The sequence below is a fragment of the Neofelis nebulosa genome, chromosome 13 (genome assembly GCF_028018385.1).
Source record: "Neofelis nebulosa isolate mNeoNeb1 chromosome 13, mNeoNeb1.pri, whole genome shotgun sequence".
Taxonomy (NCBI): Eukaryota; Metazoa; Chordata; class Mammalia; order Carnivora; family Felidae; genus Neofelis; species Neofelis nebulosa.
Window position 1 is genome coordinate 81834404 of NC_080794.1, and position 18208 is coordinate 81852611.

General features: G+C 45.5%; 1 long non-coding RNA gene across 1 annotated transcript; it reads left to right on the forward strand.

Moving 5' to 3' along the window:
* The first annotated feature begins 5109 nt into the window (after positions 1-5109).
* On the forward strand, positions 5110-8041 carry LOC131492473 (uncharacterized). The gene is made up of 2 exons (XR_009252058.1): positions 5110-5641; positions 7867-8041. It is a non-coding gene; the product is annotated as an uncharacterized LOC131492473 (long non-coding RNA).
* The last annotated feature ends 10167 nt before the right edge of the window (positions 8042-18208 follow it).

The following is an 18208-nucleotide window of genomic DNA, read 5'->3' on the forward strand; positions in this document are numbered from 1 at the left end:
CCACAAATGTGGTTGTGTTCGCCTTGAAAATGGGCCGCTTGTGTCTAAGATATAATTTTAGAGCTGTGGGGGCACATACCTCAGAATTTCCAGCGTCCTTGCAAATCGGAGGTCTGTCCCCAAACCCAGGGATAGTCTCACTGTAAAGAAACTGACGAAAGTTGATGGCTTGCTAACTATAGTTTCTGTCCAAACTGAGAAGAAACCTATCAAACTACTGGGGAAAGCCCAGAGTCCACCCCACTCCTGGGACTACTTAATCGGTAGCATTTTTCATTCCACAGAGAAACACTTCTCTGAAGTGATCCTGAGCTGTTTGCAGCCAGTATGCAAATTTATAAATATCCCGAGAAATGTCATCAGAATCAAAGAGAATAAGTCCTTACGGCCCAAAGTGAGAAAGAAAACAACTACGTAGATTAAATTGGGAAATGTAGAAAAATGTGTGATTCTGCTGTGAAAATATCACCTAATGGCCACAATGGATTAGAAGCTGATATAAATAATGCTGTGCCAAATATCTTCAGATGGTAACACACGTGGCTGGTTAAGAGTCTCAAACGATGCACCAACAGAATGTTAAACCTGGGCCACCAGGAACGATGCTAGCCTATTCCATGGAGGCTTGAAAATGCAGACCCAAACAAAGATATTGTGGTCCTTCTAGCAACTCACTGAGTCATAAATGATCCCTCATCTGTACACAGACGGTATTCAGACAGGCAACTTGGCAAAACAGTAGTTTGGAGGTGGAGTCCCCTCCATTTCGTTCTATGATCTTTTCAAAATCACGGATACCGTAGATACCTTCAAAGGCTTACGTTTGCCCCTTTTGACAAGGCAGCAAAGCTTCTCCAGAACCTTCCTCCTGCCTAATCTGCAGGTGTTTCCTACATCTCCCCCGTCCTCACCACGCTCCAGGTAGGTCTGTGAAGTATGGAAGTACTTGTCTCCATTATGTCCTTTTAAAAGGTCAACTGTGTCTTATCACAGGGTCTTTCTATTTGGACCTCCCTATGTTCCTTCCCACTTCTCCGCATGGTCAACTTCAACACATTCTAACATGATGTCACTTCCTCAGAGAGGCCTCTGATCATTCAGTCTAAAGGAGTCCTGGCCACCCCACCACATGATCCTCAGTATCTTATCATCCTGTTTATTTCCTTCATAGAGCTGCAGGGGGTGGGGTCAGGGAAAGAATCGGTGTGGGAAACATGGCTGACCAAGTATTTGGTGTGGGCCAAGTTTCCCAAGGACTTCGGAGTCCGCAAAGGCATTTGGATGGTACCTGGGGAGTAATCTAGCATCAGAGTGGGATCACATCGCATTGTGGACAGGAGGTGATGCTGAGGAGACCGGAGGCAGGGAGCTCTTCAAGAAGTCACTGTAGTAGTCCAGTCAGAGAGGTGATGATCCATACATAATGCAGCAGAGACGTGTTGAAGGAGAGGAGAGGAGATAAAGACGGGTAATTCAATTCTGGATCCCAAGGCACTTATCCAGTAGGGGGTAAAATCTAATACTGAAATAACTGCACTGCAGAGCCTCATAAGGAAGAAGGCCAAGAGAGACACCTCAAAGGAGGGGGGTTCCCCATGAATGGTCCTACTTAACTGATGTCATTTCCGCCCTCCTGCTATTAAAGCAGCCCTCTCGTTCATTCCTCCTTTGAGCCTTGTGACTTGTCTTTTCAATTTCAGTAAAGTTTGATTTGATCTTTTTTTTTTTCTGTTTTCCTTTTGAAATGAGATCTGTCTTCCAGATTATTCAACAAGATTCCAAAGCGTAGCTTATGGAGGGCTAAGCTCTAGGTCTCTTAAAGATCGAGCACAAACACAAAAAGGTCTACATTAAAAATAAATAAATAAATAAATAAATAAATAAAAGCATGCTGATTTTCAGTTGCTAAATCCGACGTGAAAATTAAAAAGGAAAACAAGTAGTTATCTGCCATAAATGCCCTTTCTTTTACTAGATAAAGACGTGAACATAACTTGCTCTACAGATTAAGTCAATGCATACCCAGATGGCAAAGAGAAAGTAAAAAGGCCACAGAATACAAATCACTGTAGATAGTGATTATATATGCACACGCGGCAAATGGCCAATTGGTACTATTACAGCATCTGGTTGAATATTTGCCAAAAAAAAAAAAAATTATTTTACACCCAGCACTTAACTCTCATTATTGGTGATATAGCTTGAGAACTCCTCACTAAGTAATCACAGGATAATCTTATTAATTGAAGCTGTGTTAGGTTCAACTGCTAATTGCTTTTCACTCCGTGACAATTACATTGCTGACGGCAATGCAGATCGGGACCATTGTAAATAAATTTCAGCTAACAAAGGAGGTGATAAGACCCAAGGTGACAGATCAGGCACGGCTTCCTTCTGATCTCTGATCTCAGAGCCATGTGACTCTGGACAAGTTACTAGCCCTCCCTAAGCCTCAGTTTCCTTATCTGTAAGATGGCGTTTATAATAATATTTGCTTTCTAGAAATGTCGGAGAGATGAAAGGAAATTTGTACGATGTGACTTTTGTATATTAAACTTCTCAGTAGATGAGAGTTTTCTTTCTCTTCAGGACCTCAACGAACTGGTGATACCCGGTGCCTCAGTTCCCCCCTGTGAAGCTGGCCACAAGCACATAGTCACTGCGGCATGGGGAGAAATGTGATGCTGAGTGAGATGAAAACCAGGCCATAGTTTCTTTCCTACCCCTCTCTTAGTGAATATTGTTAATTGCCAAAAAATTTGCTGGCTGTCATTCTAAGGGCCATATAATTTCTATGTTTTTCAAAAACTAAGGGCAAGTCAGATGAGTTCATGAGGCTTTAAACATTTATTGCTTATTACTTCGGCAGAGCATGAAAAAAAAAACAAATAGATGATATAATAATTAATTCAAAATTTTGGTTTAATTAACGCTACCTGGCACGAACAGAGACAGTTGTGGGGCTGGAGAAATGTTTCTTGTGTCTAATAAATAAGCCAAAGAGACTTTATGGCTACACAAATCATTTACACTGAACACCGGTTTAATAGGTTGGCAACTGCCTTTTAATAAGTAGAAAGTATGAAATGTAATGGAGAGCTTTAAAACGTGTGAGTCTATACACCTACCAAGGAATGTCTCCCTTTTTATAGTCTTTCGTAGATTCTAGAGCACTTCCCTTTGCATGATCTCATTGAAGCCCCATTATGGCCCTTTCAACCCATTTAATGGATGAGAGCACTGAGGTGCAAGAGGTTAAACAACTTGGCAGCTGCTAAATAACAGAACCTGGGCCTCGGATCACGTCTTCCAAAGCCGAGTCTTAGGATTTTCTTGCTGCCACAGAGTAACTTCTGCGTGATCTCGAATACCAACATCAGAAGATAAGAGCTAGTAATAATATGGGCTGAGTTGTGTCCCCCCCGAGAATTCATGAAATTCAAAAGTCCCACTCCCCAGTACCTCAGAATGTGATGGTCTTTGAAGATAGGGCCTTTCAAGAGGCGATTAAGTGAAAATGAGGCTGTTAGGGTGGGCCCGAATCCAATCTGACGGATGCTCTCATAAGAGGAAGAAATGTGGCCACATAAAGAGACACCAGGAATGTGCTCACACGGAGGAAAGCCGTGTGAAGACACAACAAGATGGCGGCCATCTGCAAACCCAGAAGAGGGTTTTTGGCAGAAGCCAACCGTGCCGGCACCCAGATCTCGTGCTTCTGGCCTCCAGAACTGTGAGAAATAAATTTCCGTTATTTAAGCCCTCAGTCTGGAGTATCCTTTCATGGAAGCTCTAGTAAGCCAATACATAGCCATACCAGACCAAAGAGAGTTACACCAAAACCACCATTAATAAATGAACAATGGATGTAACCATATTTGTTTCAGGTTAACGCATCTCTCTCCCTCTCTCCTTCCTCCTCTCTCCCCTCTTTCTTTCTCTCTCTCTCTCTCCATAAATATATATACATTTTCACCCTGGGATATGTATCACTCGAGGTCCAATCAGGATAAGGAAACTATAGTAATTTGAACCAGAAAAGTTTAATATAAAGAGTTATTCACTACCAGATAGTATTGGGATAATGGGGGATTGGCTGCTAATGGATAAATAGAACTCTGAGGAATATAGGAGTAGCAAATGTAAGAAGTATAAGTAAGGTTAAGGAGGAGCCACTGTCCCTGGGGCTGGTGTAGACAACCCAAGGAAGAGCCCCCATCTACCCAGCCCACCATCAGGGCTGAGATCCATTTTGTGGGAGAGACCACTGTCTCGGCTCACTGGACGGCAGGCAAGTCGCTGTGGTGCCACACCCGAGGAACTTGCCAGTAATCTGCCTTTTAGGGTGCCTTTACAGTACCTCACGTAGCAACGTCTCACTGGAGGTATTCCATCCCCAAATTGCCCTGGCTACTGAGCAGAGTAAGCTCAGGCTACTGGGATCTGGCTACCGGGTGCTGCTGGCCACATAGATGGCAGGGGCTGTGCATTGGGCAAGCCACGGGCACCCCTGGAACCGGGTGCTTGAAAAGTCCCATGGGGTGCAAGAGCCAGAACCAGAAAGCAAAACACCTTCCTCCTGCAGTGTCTCTCTGGCGCCCTCTATGCACGGAGCTTGCTATTACGCTAGCTGGCCAAGGAGAACATTTTTAAGGGCTCTTGAGTTTCCCCAGAGCAGGTGGTTAAGGGTGAATTTGGAGCTGGGAGGCAATACATTGAAAATCGGCACAGGATGAGTCCCAGTTGTGCCTCACGGAGTGAGGTTTTTGTCATACTCGGGTAGCGATACAGAGTCTTGAGAGAGAAAAGGAAGGAACAAATAGTGGTGCACCATCTGAGGGAACAGGTTAGCGCCGCTCAAAGCCTCGTATCCTTAGCTGTAATCTCTTGCCCCAAACAAGGGATACGTGCTCACGAGGTTGTACCCTCTATAACACGAACCAACCGCAGCATGGTGTTCCTGGATTTTAATCTCAATTTCCTTGTTCGTAGAGTTATGTTTGTCTGAATCACAATATTTACAAGTTAAATATTTAAAACCTTAGTCATCTCAGAATGAGTAAGTACTTAGGGCCAATATGTTTCCTTCTTAATTACCTCCAAACTAGTTCCACCATTAACTTTAAATGGTAATTATCTCTAAAGATTTTTAATTATTGAGAGGAAGAGATAGACCTAAAACTTCTCCAAACTGAGTCTTAGACAACATGATGTCAGGATCCTTTTCTTCTAGCCTTCCTGGAAGGTTCTGGTTCTGCAAACAAGTACGACACATCTCCGAGAAACTTAGCAAACGCTTAACGACAATGAGTCATTGCCATATGATGGGGGAGCTGAATGAGACGTTGGAGACCATTCAGGGATTTTTACCTTTCCTTTCACAGATGGGGAAACCGAGTCCCAGGGATCTTTGCCCCAAATCGCATGACTACTGACTGGCCACACTGGAACCAAATCCAAGGTCTTACAGTTTTCTCCGAATTTTCTACATGGCCAGCTCAAAAAGACACTATGACGCACCCTGCGTTTTCTGGAGTAAAGCGGAGAATGTGGGGAAGGCAGAAAAGAGGAAAGAGTCAAGTAAAGCTTGCTTCTTGCTGAGATTTTCCTGGGTGCCCTGCTGGAATTTCCCTTGGAAGAGGTAAGCTGGAGACAAACCAGTTTTCCTGTTCTTCTTTCTCCCCAGTGGCCAGCGGCTGCAGTGATCATACACAAAACACTTGAAATGTCTGAATTCTAAAAGGAAACATCTGAAGGCATAATTTTGTCTTCGTGTTGAGGTAAGAGGCAAGAACGTGGATCGTTGGCTTTTCTCCGTTTTGCTTTCTGGTTGTTTACTTATTAATTTATTTTTGTCTTTGGTTGTGGGAGTCTTTTGGACATGTAGAAAGCTGTCTGGCTTGGGGGAGACAGTTGTTCACACCTAAGTAAAGAACATGCTGATGGTGAGAATTATGAATCAGTTGTAAGAATATAATTTTCGCATCTCTCAGACTTACCCAAGAATTTGGATGCAACAAGGATGCTCATTGACTATTCATATTTTTAAACCGTTGTAAATATGTTTTTTTTTAATAGAATCGTGAGTTTCGATTTAGCCTTTTAAAGATCAGTTGAAGTATATAATTCATAAATACAGATGTGCTAGAACATTAGGCTATTCTAAAAAATATACATAAGCCTTAACTTTCGAAGGGGGGAAAAAAAAAGAATTTTCATCCGTAGATCTGGAGGAAGGGGAAGATGCCATTTTTGAGATTGTCCCAGCTCTGTTACTTTATTAATGAGGAAATTAAGACCTAGTCCGGGCCACCTGACTTTTATGCTGTCGTCCAGGCATTTAGAGGTCGGACAGTTGTTCAACTGAAATGTGTGTGTTGATGGTGTGCACTCTTTCAATCATCAGCACGGCACCGCCACCCCCCACCCCCCACCCCTGACCACAGACTTGTAACTTCACATTTGGGACATTTAGGGTGGGAAGAATCAGCGTAGCTTGTCACCATTCAATGGTAAGCCTCCGTGTTCTCCAGGGAACTGTCAACATCTGTTTGTTTGGGGTTTCTTAGAGAAATAGACTGGGCACAGTAATCTTACTTAAGGAAAGAAGTTATTTGGGTCATAAATGCCCTCATTATAAACTAGGGATAAGAAGAGCCAAACTTGCCCACACTCAGTATAAAAATTAACAACTGGCTGTGCTGAGGGGCATGGGGTAGGGGGTTGGAAACAAGATTTATAGCCTGTTCCCTTTGAGATATCATTCCTATGACTTCAGTGACACCCCTTCGACGTGGGAATCTTGTGAGAGTCAATTTTAGGAAGTTTTATCATTTTGTAAAAGTGTTAAACTTTATTTTTACTTTTTTAGAGAGAGAGAGAGGGAGCATGAGTGGGGGAGAGGGGCAGAGAGAGAGAGAGAGAGAGAGAGAGAGAGAGAATCCCAAGCAGGCTCCACACTCAGCGTGGAACCCAATGCATGCATGGCTTTGCCCCCACAGCCCTGGGATCATGACCTGAGCTGAAATCAAGAGTCGGACGCTCAACCGACTGAGTCGCCCGGGTGTCCTAAAAGTGTTAAAGATTTAAAATTAGATGTAAGAAGGAAATCATTGAGTTTTCCACCGTCCTCTGTCTTGTGTGTGTGTGTACATATACACACATATATATGCCACCCCTGCTCTTTTCTCCACCCTCACTTTTCCATTGGAGATATTTGTACAGGACTGCCATCTACAGAAAAAGAAACTTTTCTCCTGGTACCCAGTGACATCTAAGTTTCCGACTGCTCAAATAAATACATGTCTCCTTGCATCCAGCTGTCTCAACAGGCCGGGGCGCTGATGGACTGCAGAATCTTTCCTTCTCCTCCTGGAGAACTGGGCATAGGACCCAGCAGGAAAATGGACCCAAGAACCTTGCCCATACAGCGGCCATGCCAGAAGCACCAACTAAATCTAAAAACCACAGATTCAATTAACTAATCCCTCTCCTAGGATTGCCAAGAAGAAATAATCTTGTCAACCACCCCCTTTGCCGTGAGCCCTGATCCAAAGCTCAATATGCTTTTGATTTTCCTAGAGCCTTCAAAAAAAAAAAAAAAAAAGAAATGTTATTTCAAGGCCACTCCCTGTTTTCCACATTCTTGACAGAGGTATGTTTTTCATAATCTCCACAACACTTTACTGATGGGACAGTGTTTGTTTTTAATTTCTGTACAGTATTTTTGTTGGTCTCATCTATGTTTTTATAATTAATTGAACACACAGACCCAGACTCGTCATAGAGGGCATTGTGGGTAATTACATCCCAGGAACTGTTTTCCTGCTGAAAATATGTAAGATTCATCTCCCTGTTCTTTTCTAGTCACCCGAGAACCACAGCAGCAGCAAAGATACGAAATGCCATCTTGTGAAAGAACATCGAAGACTAGTTAGTGACATCCCCCCCTGTCAACCACGATGGAGACTTGAGCCTTGTTACAAACTTTATTCCTCAATCATACGAGCAGGATCACAGCTTAAAGCACATGTAGACGGGATCTGCAAAGCGTTTTCCTCTCCATCATTTTCTCTCTTCTCTGTTTTCTCTGCACTTCGCCGGCACATGACAATTGGGTCGTCGGCTGATTTACTACAGGGGCAACAGGGCACCGCTGGTCTCTACGATGGCTGCCTTCGGCTTTTATCAACAACAGCCAAGGACAGAAGAAAGTTCCTCGTTATGAAATTACCTTGAGCGTGATGAGAGTTTCATCGGTTAAAGAAAATTTAAGTGAGAAGACTGCACCCCAGGGTTACAACAAACACATATTCTCTTCAGACGTTTCTGGGTATTAACTGATGTGGTGCTGACAGCAATTTTGAGGATTTAGTTTAGGACGCTATTTTCTTTTTCTTTTTCTTAATGTTTATTTATTGAGAGAGAGAGAGAACACGCAAGTCAAGGGGAGGGGCAGAGAGAGGGGGAGAGAGAAAATCTCAAGGAGGCTCTGCACGGGCTCTGTGCTCCCCTATGTAGGGCTCGATCCCTCGAACCGCGAGATCGCGACCTGAGCCGAAACCAAGAGTAGACGCCCAACCCACTGAGGCACCTGGGGTGCTCTTTTCTTCAGTGAAAATGCTACTTATTTGGAGAGTGGCTCTGACTGCCTTAGAGGTTGAATGTGAAGAGAAAGCCTGCAAGGACAGGGCCAATCAGGCACTGGTCATATACCTACATAACTCGCCTTAAAATCGGGAGCTGACCTACTGGCTTAATGACCCCTGACCTCTGGGCTGAGACTTCCAGAACGTCCTTTAGTGTGCTTGTCATGGTGGCAGCTTTTGTTCACCTTCAAGTAGGAAGTTTTGAGACCCTGTTGAGAAGTAATGCTGATTTGTATGGAAACTTTCAAGTTGAAATTGTCTGTGGGTCTTTTTTTAAAAAAATTTTTATCTATTGTTGTTGTTGTTGCTGCTGCTTATAGAAATCTGAGCTAAAAGCCGGGCCTCTGCTCCCCGCCGCTTGGGTTTAATAACAAAACACAAAGCAACCATATAAACAGACCCTTTTTATCAACTGTAGGCCCCAACTTCTCCCTCCTCGAAACATGAGTCACTGGGGCCTAGAACTTATACCATAAGCGGAAACCAGATACCCCTAGAATCAGAAGTATCTCCAAAACTAATTGGATTAGAAATCACGAAGCATACTCTCAGGCCGGAGCATTCAAATCAAATTAGCCCCCATCTTGTTTTTTAAAAATAAAGAATTAGTGCCTTGTGTGTACGTTATCATCAGAAGCTAATGAGGGGGGGTAGCATGACTGGGGCCCCTCACGTTACCGGAACCCTAGTACCACAAGATGCCCCTTTCGTTTCTGTCGGGCAAACCTGAGCTGGGATCTTAAAGGGCCACCGCTTAATTCCCCACGGAGGCATAATGACAGGAACTCCTCACTTTGCCAGGGGGCAAGTGGCAGTCCAAGAGAGGTGGTGACAGGCCCAAGACCTCACAGGGGTCTGGCAGCGGCACCTATGGGTGTCCGTACCCACAGCGCTGGTGATCTGGGTACTGGCCTGGGTCAGCCAGAGCTCTGTGGTCACCCTGGCCTCAAAATATCACCCGGGCCACTCGAGCGCCTCAACACAACCCGCTGGTGAAGGAGAACAGAGAACAGAAGCAAAGCAACCCAGCAGGGGATTTCTCCCTCTGGTTAGAAGGTAGGAGAATGGAAAAGACCTTTGTTTTGGGGGGAACAGCGAGAGAAACTCGGCAAAAATAAAAGTGGCCTTTTCAATCAGGCTGCTTAAAAGCGGTGGGATGCAGGAAACTCCCGATGAACTGGATTCCAGACAGAAGCGAGCTGGTGGGAAGGTGGAATCTGGAAGCATCCCAACAAATCACCCAGCCAGTTGTATTCCCTCCCATGCTACCCCAGCTAAGGAGAAGAGCCAGAAAACAGGCCCCATGGTGCTTGGACTCAGAAGCCCAGACAGATCTTAACCCAAAAGCAACCGCCAGCCTCTGGAATCCCGGCTTGACCCCTTCTTAGCTCAAATACTGGCAAGATTGGAAAGGCCGATCTACGAAAAAAAATGACGATCACCTAAAAGTATAACTTTGGGAGTAAATATGAAAGACAGTGTTGATCAAAATTTATTTAAAGGGTGATTTTAAAGCAAAGATAATGGCAATGTGCTGTGGGGGGTTAAAACATACCCAGAAGTAAGATATATGACATCATAGCACAAAAGATGGGGGCATAAATGTGAACGGCCTGTTAAAACCTTACACGTAAAGTGGCGTAACATTAATTTAGTGTATATTATATTCAGGATGCAAATTGTAGTCTTTGTGCAATCATTTAAAAAAAAAAAAAGAGTTGGTTAAGCATCCGACTCTTGATTTTGGCTCAGGTCATGATCTCACGGTCATGGGATCAAGCCCTACATCGGGCTCCATGCTAAGTGTGGAGCCTACTTGGGATTCTCTCTCTCTCCCTCTCTCTCTGCCCCTCCCCTACTGGCATGGGTGCTCTCTCTCTCTCTCTCTCTCTCAAGAAAGAAACATTTAAAAAGGAAAGAAAAGAATAGGATATTCTCTCTCTCTCTTTGAGAAGCGAAGAGATGTGCCACCCAGATGTGCCTTCAGCATGCGGACACTCACCCCCTACCCCAGTTCTACAAGAGTTCACTACCACGGCTTCTTGCTGATTTTTTTTTTTTTTTTTGGAGAATTGCCCTTGGCCCTGGAAAGCAACCTCACCCAAGGTTACCTCCCTTTTCTGGGGGGCAGCCTGCATCCTAGAGGTCCAGCCTCTGTGCCTCAGCTGGGGAGACTCCAGCTCCAGAGTCCGTGGTCAGATTGGCTAAGGCCTTTGTGGCTACAGGATCCTGTTCAACTTCTCCCCTCGGTCTGTTTCCCCTCCCCCCATCCCTTTCAGGTGTCGGTCCCGAGACCAGTCCCAAGAAAGCATTGCAAGCAGTCTGTTTGCTGGGGAAACTGACCTATGGGCCCAGGTCACCTGCCAGCTGCTACGATGAAAACCTTGTCACCTGGGCTGAGTAGCTGTGCCCTTACCAAAATTTTCACTGGTGGTGAGCTAGGATGCCATACCCGGGAGTGGAACGTGCTGAGGGAATGCTCAGGTGTTCAGAATTTGGGGGAAATAGTAATTACAAACACTATAGAATCAGATGGTCGCTGCTAGAAAGGATCAGTGCACTGGAGAAAGGCAGTAATGGGCCATTGGTTGTTAATCAATGTAAGGCAAAGTAGGAAAAGCAGAGGACATCTTTGGCAGTGTATGCGGAGACCCCCGTCTTCGGCAACTGGAGGGCAGAGACGGCTGCGAAGCAGGCCCCAGATTTGACTATGGGAGAAGATGCGCCCAAAGGAGCAGGGGAGTCTCAATGCCGAGGTCAGGACTTTGTGGGGAAGGAGCGGGAAGGGGCTGGCTGGGCCGGCATATTAAAACATTTAAAACCCCAGATCACCTGGAATTCTCTAGGCCAGAAGAAGCATCCTGCTCTTCTCCTTACAGGCTGCCAGCCTTTGCATGAAACACAGATGAGGCCCACTTTGTAAGACAACGTGTGACAACTCTCTCCCACACCTCCCCTTGCTGCCCACAAACCTCCCAGCTCCCCTCCTGCCTCCAGACCAAGAACGAAGGTCCAGTCACAACAGAATCTGGCCAGGGAGGTGTAGTCCTGCTGGTGGAGGAAAGGGAATATAGCCCTGATATAGCTGTGGGTCCCAGCCAACATGTGCCTACAGGAGTCATGGGTTGTGTGTGGGAGTGGATGGTGAGGGCGCAGGACATAGGAAGACTCAATGTGACGTTGGATAGGGAAGGTGTATATATATGGAAGTACTCTCTGTTGACACAGCATCTAACATTCTGGCAAGGGACCCAAGAGATGGAGCTGGTCCCCTACCAAGTTGGCTAAACCAAGTCAAGATGTCCTCACCTGTCATGGCAGATGGTGGGGGAAAGGATCCAAAGGCTTGGAAAAGTGGACAAGCTAGAGTGGATACACTACGTAAAGCCAGAGGACCCGACAGCTGATACGTTCCGCAAGAAGGCCTGGAACAACGTTGCATTCGCCGAAGCAAGAGAATGCACTAAGAGGGCATGAAGAAGCTCCATGGGAGCTCTCCTCTGAAGGTCAAGGCTGTTGGGGGAGATCCTGATGCAGAACTGAGCTCCCTGGTGGCAACGAGGCTGATAGAGGCCAGGGAGTAGCACTTACCATTAGATACAAGGGGAGTCCGTGTAATCATCGTGATGAACACCAAGGTGGGGCGTGGCAGTTAGAGGGATGTGACCCGCAGAGAGTGATGGAAGTGGTTAAATGAAGTTTGCATTCTGAGGGGAAAGACAGACAGGCAGCCAGCGAGGGTATTGCACAATCTATACGGCCAAAATACATCAAGGATGGATAATCGGGAGGCCAAGGGCAGCCCTCACAATGTAGTTAACAGTCCTTGTCCACTTTCTCACACTTGGAACAGACGGGAGGTGATGCTGGCTTTCCAGTTCTTCCTACAGCCATTTACTTGGCCATCTGGATGGACTCTGCTCACATATTTGAGGATTTGTGGACATAGGTTGCTGCTGACATTGATATCTGAGGACCTGAAACATGATTATGCCTCCCATTGGGGGGTGAATATAAGGCCCAGATAATAAATAATGTCCTGGCTAAGGCCTGGTTCACCTTGGGTCCATTTGGGTCTGTAGATCCACCCAGTAGTTATTTGCCCAGTCTCTGAAGATACCATTGGAATTGGTAAGGGGCAACTCCCCCTACACCCGCCACATACCACACATGTCGGTTCCTTGGCCTGTGGGGTTATGGTTCTCACAGTAAGGAAGGCCAAGCGGAAGCCCCCTGGAATCTCCCTCCTCCCAGCCCCCCGCCAAGACAGCAAACCCCCCCAAAAATGTTCATCTCGGGGGGGGGGGAAGTTGTGGAGAAGCAGAAACACGTGAAGAATGCCGGGGTGGTGGCCCCATCCTATTTTAACATAATTCACCGGTTTGGCCCCTGCAAAATCCAGACAGATCCTGGAGGATTAATGTGGACTCGGCAAGCAGTAACCTCAGTTGAGCTGTGATGCTACATGTGCTCTCTTTGCTAGAGCAGATTACGTGGCCTCAAGCACACGGAGTGGAGCCGTGGATCAAGAGAACGTACTCCTATCTGAAGGAGAACCAGAAGCAGTCGGTATTCACATGAGATAAACCACCGTATATATTTTTGATCTTGACCCAGTGTTATCTTAGCCCTCCCACCCTTGGTCATAATGTGAAGGGATCTGAGCTATCTGGCCCATTGCACATACATCACATTTGTCTGTTACATCAATGACATCATCTTCGTCCAAACAGATAAGCAAGCAGTGGATATTGGAGGCTTTGGTCAAACACATGAACTCCTGAGGGTAGGAGATAAGCCCAGGAAAGATTTAGGGATCTGCCACATGAGATCTGATTACCTGATGTCATAAGAAACTCTGGGGTGTGGCAAAGGCGGAGGGGAGTGGATTCACTGAAAAGAGGCCACATGGAACTTTCTGGGGAGATGGAAATACTCTATACTTTGGGATGTGGATTACACTGGTGTGTGTGTGTGTATACATACATATATTTGTCAATACTTATCAAACCACATGCTTAAGGTTTGGGATTTTGCTGGATGTAAATACTGCCATTAACAAGGAAGAAGAAACAAAGCCAAAAAATTAGTGCAGGATCTCCATGTTTGGAGGAATGTAAGACTAACATTTTAACCCCTTTTCACTCGTCCCACCCCAACGGATATACCTGTTTAAGGGAATGATCAACTAGGTTGTTTGGGTAGAAACCCCAAGGCTTGCGCTTCCCCGAAGGGAAGACTCTGAATGAGTCTCCAAGACTCACAAGGAGCTAAGGGACCTGCCACTCTGTCCTGATCCTGGCGATATAGCAAGACCTTGATTTGTAGAGTGGTTGGCACAGAAAGCCAAGGAAAAAGCAGGTACTTCCGTGAGTATGTGACCCAGGAAAAGTTCCATAAAGGCAATCACAGACTCTAGATTTAGGACGGCAAGGCTCACCAGGTGCAGACACAAGCAACGTTACATCGTCTGGCATTGAGATAGTGGTTGAAATCACAAACGTTGAAACCAAAGTGGGTTGTATTCCAATCCCAGTCTTGTTGCCCAGTAACTGGAGATTCTTGGCAAGTGAACTTCCCTGAGTCTCAATGTCTTGATCTGTAAACAGGAAACACTACACGCTTCCTCACAGAATTGTTTCTATAAAGAAACAGTAGATGGTAAACCCCGAGCATGGTGCCGGGCATTCCATGCACGGTTGTCTTTGTGACCGCTGTTTCTACGAAGAGGGCTGTGAGGGCCCACAGTGGGTTCTGACAGCGCTATACCAGAGGGCCCAATGGACACACCAATTGGGGCGGTGGTTGCAGAAGGCAGTGCTGTTGCACGGTACTGATACCATAGAGAGAACTTTGTAGAAAGTGGGAGACAGGAACTCGACAGGAGACAAATATAAAAATGCCACACGGACTTCTGGGAAGTGTCACCCCACACCACAATAAATGTCAAAGGTGGCAAAGAGTCCGCTTTAGTTTTGTCCAGAGCAAAGAGCTCGTGGAAAGTTGAGATCAAATTCTACAGCACTCTTTCTGTCCTTTCTTGCATCTGTTTTACTTGCTCAGAATGATCTTCATCATGAAGAGGGAAGAATGGAACATGTAGGGGACTCATGACCTCTTTAGTCAGAACAGGCTAAAAATATGAGTCGTCCTCAGGGGAATAGGGTTAACTCTGGGGATGGTTGATTCTCTAATGCCTCAGTTATGCAGAACCCTGCTATCTAGCAACTTCTTGCATCTGGAATGTTTGAGAAAATTTAGAAGTAAGTTCAAAAAAGAGCTCAGGACTTAAAAGAGAAATATCAAAGTTGACTTACGAGATGCAGGAGGGAATAGGCTTTTCTCTGGCCACTAGGCCAAGCTTACCTGTTCGTGCTTTACCCCAAGCTGTGTGATCTGCTTCCTCATCCCCACTGCATGGGGACCTCACAGAGGCAAACACAGCAGTCTCGGTGAGGGGTGTGAATAGCAGAAAGCAAAGGAGGCAAGAGAGAATCAGCAGAGAGCAGACATTAGAGATCAAAGGACAGCAGCCTGGAGCCATTCTGTGGGGAGGCAACAGGCAGGTCCCTGATGGAGGCAGTCTGAGTTCCAGGAGACCCTCTCTAGGCCTAGAGCCCTGAAATGTTCACCGTCCAGCTGACAACTCAGCCTTGGTCCTGGGAAACCAATGCAGATGACTTTTGGCGGGCCACCTCCACTGGTTTCAAATAGACCCAGCAAGGTCTGCGCTCATACAGATAAATTTCACATTGTTGCAACAAACAGAACAATAATGCATACAAAGTTCCAATGAGAAATTTTTGTCCCAAAGCAGGGCCCGCAGGTTGATTAACATTGTAGCTAAAGGCCAGAGAGAGAGAGAGAGAGAGAGAGAGAGAGAGGGTTGCCCTTCTAGATACTTCCAGCGGGGACTTACAATTGGATGTCATCACCACTGTGGTAGCCTGAATAACAGCCCCCAAAGACATCCAGGCCCCAATCCCTGAAACCTGTGTTCGTTACTTTTTATGGCAAAAGGGGCTTTGCCGACGTGATTGGGTTAAGGGCCTTGAGATGGGGAGATTATCCTGGATTACCTGGGTGGACCCTAAATGTAATCAAAAGGTCCTTATAAAACACTTATGAGGGACACGTCAATCTTAGAGAGAGATTCAGCCCCAGAAGAGGAAACGGCGATGTGCCGACAGGAGCGGTGAGAGAGAGGGAGGCGGGTCAGAAAAGGCCAGGCTGTCGGCTTTGAACATGCAGCAAGGAGCCAAGAGCCAAGGAATATAGGTGGCTGCGAGAAGCTGGGGGAAAAAAAAAAAACAAAAACAAAAAACAAAAAACAAAACAAAGACAAGAAAAGATGGTCTCCTGGATCCCCCTGAAGGACCCAACTCTGCATACACCTGCCCACTGAGACTGACATGGGACTTGGGACTTCAGAACTGAAAGGCAACCTGTGTTGCTACATTGCTAGGACACAAATACCACTACCTACTACTTCTTTCCAGAGAAAGATCACGAGAGGGGTGCAAACACCTCCCCTTCGAACCAGACACCCAGTTGTAAACCTGATTCTGTGTCCGCTTCCCCAAATGTTGGCAGGGGCAAGGGGAGTCCAGTGTTGGTCAGATATGTGAAAATCGAACTCATGGTACATGCAGACACCGATCCCATACAAGAAGCAGAGGGCTAAACCCAGTGTAGCAAGATCTAGAGCATGTATACGTCAGTTTTCAAAATCATCAATGGCCTCCAGATCTCTCAGTGGCCCGAGTTTTCTACTTCCTGTCTTACGTTTTTCTGCTTTTTCCTTTAACAGGTTGATTGAGATAGAATTTGCATACCATGTAATTCACCTTATTAAAGTGGGCTGTCGTAGTTTGCAGTGTTGACAAAATCGTGTCACCGTGATCACTGTCGAATTCCAGAACATTCTCATCACCTTAAGAAGGAAGCTTGTATCTAGGAGCAAGCAGTTACTTTCCATCCCTACTCACCTCCCTCAATGCCCAGACCTGGGCAACCACTAATCTACTTTCGGTTCCTACAGACGTCCCTGTTCTAGGCATTTCATGTACATGGAATCATACAATAGGTGGCCTTGTGTCTGGCTTCCTTCACTTAACATGATGCTTCCAATGTTCATCCATGTTTATCGCTATCGGGACCTCATTTCTTCTTTATGGCCGACTAATCGTCCCGTCTCTGGATATACCATGTTTTATTGATTCATTCTCCAATTGATGGGCATCTGGGCTTTTTCTCCTTTTTCGGTGATTATGAATATGTGACCGTATGTATGTCACATACGTGTTTTTGTGTGGACTCACATTTTCAGTTCTCTTGGGTACATACCTTGAGGATGGCATTCCTGGGTCACGTGGTAATTTTGTGTTTCATTTGTTGAGGGGCTGTCAAACTCTTTTACAAAGTTGCCACACCATTTTACGTTCCCACCAGCAGCACACAAGGCCTCCAGTTCCTCCAGATCCTCGTCAATGCTTGGGATTGTCCGTCGTTTTGATTACAGCCATCCTCACGGGTGTGGTGTGGTGGGCTCATTGTGGTTTTGGCTTGCATTTCCCTAATGACCAAAGATGCTGAACATCCTTTCGTGTGCTTAGTGGTCATTTGTGTGTCTTCTTTGAAGAAATATCTGCCCAGATCTTTTGCCCATTTTTTTAAAGTTTATTTATTTTGAGAGAGAGCACAGCAGGGGATGGGCAGACAGAGAGGGAGGGAGACAGACAGAGAGACAGAGAGAGAGAGAGAGAGAGAGAGAGAGAGAGAGAATGCTAAGCCTGACATGGGGCTCAAACTCATGAACTGTGAGATCATGAACTGTGCTGAAACCAAGAATTGGTCACTTAACTGAGCCACCCAGGTGACCCTTTTTTGCTTATTTTTAAAATCGGGTTGTTTGTTGTTGAGTTGTATGAGTTCTTTATATGTTCTGGACATAAGTTCCTTATCAGATACATAATTTGCAAATATTTCCTCCAAATCTAAGGATTTTTTTTTTCTTTCTTAGTAGCGTCCTTAGAAGCACAAAAGTTTTGGGGCACCTGGGTGGCTCAGTTGGGTAAACATCCAACTTTGGCTCGGGTCATGATCCTGTGGTTTGTGAGTTCGAGCCCCAAATTAGGCTCTCTGCTGCCAGCTCAGAGCCTGGATGGAGCCTGCTTTGGATTCTGTGTCTCCCTGTCTCTCTACACCCACCCCCCTCAAAAATAAACAAGCTTTAAAAAAAGAACCCCAAAAGTTTTCCATTTTGATGAAGTACAATTTGTCTATTTTATTGTTATTGCTTATGCTTTCGGTGTCATAATTAAGAAGCCATTGCTTAACTTAAGGTGATGAAGATTTACTCATGTTTCCTTCTAAGACTTTTAGAGTTTTAGCTCATCTGTTTTGGCCTGTGATCCATTTTAAGTTAATTTTTTATGGATGGTGTAAGGCAGGGGCCCAACTTCATTTGCTTGCACCTGAGACACAGTTCTGTCAGCACTGTTTGTTGAAGACTAGTCTGTTTTCCCCATTGAATGATCTTGGCAGCCTTCCATGTATGA